The sequence below is a fragment of the Zeus faber genome (assembly GCF_960531495.2).
Source record: "Zeus faber genome assembly, chromosome: 2".
Taxonomy (NCBI): Eukaryota; Metazoa; Chordata; class Actinopteri; order Zeiformes; family Zeidae; genus Zeus; species Zeus faber.
This window is the reverse complement of record NC_137189.1, coordinates 35959065-35961564: the sequence shown is the minus strand read 5'-3', so window position 1 is coordinate 35961564 and position 2500 is coordinate 35959065.

The following is a 2500-nucleotide window of genomic DNA, read 5'->3' as shown; positions in this document are numbered from 1 at the left end:
AATCTAATCTGGGATTGAACCTTTGACTCTCCCTGCGAATGGAATGGCGTACCACATACTACATACTACATACTATGTACCACATACTACATACTACATACTATGTACCACATACTACATACTACATACTATGTACCACATACTACATACTACATACTATGCACCACATACTACATACTACATACTATGAATGAGATACTACATATTATGTACTAGATACTACATACTATGTACGACATAATACATACTTTGTACTACATGCTACATACTATGTAAAACATATTACATACTATTTTCGACGTATGTCTACATGCTTTTGCTATCGTCCAATGTACTTTAGCAGTTTGAGTTAAAACAGTGTCCTCTGACTCACTACGTCATCATATAGCACCACCCCACCTCCAAATACTACGTTATAGTAATAGTAAGTCTTAGTCTGAGTCTTCCTTCCCAGGAGTACAGTATGGTGATTCGTATGGTAACGGTCCAAGTGAAGTATTCCACAAACCAGGCCTTCTTGTGTGCTGCTTCCGCACTGACATCGGGCCTGCACCCTGCGAGTGGAGAACCCGGGGCTCCACCCACCTGCCACGCACCATCACGACAATGTTTATAACTTAATATCACCTCAGAATCTAATTTTGCGGCTTTTGCAGTGATGAGGCGCAAATGAGGTTTTGGCGAGATATCAGGCTGCTGATACTGTGAGGGGGCAGTTTCTAACATCCAACATTTTTTTTAACCGTTTATTTTTCCCCTGGGGGTTTAGTTTATGTCGGGCCCCCGGGGTTAAAGCCCCTGAAAGCTCGTGGATTGTTTCAGGCCTGACCACAGTTGCAGACACGGGGGAAGTCTCCAATTCAATATTATTACCCAGTGAGCGTCCAGCATCATCAATCAAGTCAATATAAAAACATTGGCCAAAATGTTAAAAATGAAAATGTCAGCATATTTTCAAGATTTCAAGATTCAAGATTCAAGATTCAAGAGGTTTATTCGTCACATTCATATACATACTTCCATACATATATGCAATGAAATGTCAATGCAACGCACCTGGTGATTATGCACAATATGTTCTAGACTGAACACAATAGCTACCTAATTTCTACTTAACTAACTAACTGATTCCGAAAATGTAATGCAGTAAGTAAATCGAATAATATAGAATAAAATAAGATTAAATAAAATAACATAAAGGTAATACAGAGTGGGGGTACAAAATAGAAATAAAGGGAATAGACTTATGTATATGGGATAGACTATTATGAATATACAGATATGTGCAGTAAAGTGGCAAGTGAATATAGTGAGGTAGTGTGTGTGGAGGTGGACAGTATAGTATACAACAGTACCACACAGCAATACAGTAACACCGAACGGAACAGCAATACAGCACAGTATGCAGTAACCCAGTGCAGTGATACAGTATGCAGTACAGTATACTACATACAGTACAGTAATGCAGTGGGGGCCTATGTATGTGTCTCAGTGAGGACCCCTGGTGAGGTCAGCATTGACAGTTCTTATGGCTTGTGGGAAGAAACTCCGTCTCAGTCTCTCTGTTCTCGCTGTGTGGCTGCGGAGGCGCTTGCCTGACCGCAGCAGCAGGAACATTCCGTTGTTGGGGTGGTGAGGATCCTTCATGATCCTGCGGGCTCTGCTGCTACACCTCCTGGTGTATAAGTCCTCATCACACCTGGCGAGGCACCCAACAACGTAGGTAAACTGGGTGAGAAAGAAATACAGGAGTGATGAGCTGGAATCCCCCCGTTGGATAGAAGAGTGGAGTTCAACAGGTGCAGGCAGGGGAGGTGGAGGGAGCGCAGCAAGCAAAGCAGGCAGCAAAGCAGAATGAGCAGGAGGGAGCGGCTGCTTAAAAGGGACGGCACCATAAGGCCGTCGAAGAGGGTGTGGAGCTGTCTAACAGAACGGGCTCCACAAATGACGCCTCACGTTGACATAATCACCCTGACTGACTGACTGACTTGGTGACTGACTGACAGACTGACCGACTGATTGACAGACTGATTGACAGACTGACTGACTGACCGACTGACTGACTGACTGGCTGGCGTGTGTTTTCAAACTCACAATGAAGTTTATTGCAACATTTCTTGGTCACTTTTTACGACTTAGAATAGAGAATGTAGAAAATAGAAATGCAGAAAAAAAAATAGAGCAAACCTTATTAAAATGATTTGTACTGAGCGTCCTAGATAGACACAGTCTGACTCGACCTGACTCGACCTGTCTCTCCCAAAATTTCCATGTGTCTCACACATGTGTGATAACCTAATAATAAGAGTTGATTGTCACCTTTCATGCCCAACTCTCACTGTCTGGCCAAAAGTGTTTGTGTGTGTGTGTGTGTGTGTGTGTGTGTGTGTGTGTGTGTGTGTGTGTGTGTGTGTGTGTGTGTGTGTGCGTGCGTGCGTGCGTGCGTGCGTGGGTGGGCGCGTGCGTGTGTGTGTGTGCGTGTGTGTGTGTGTGTGTGTGT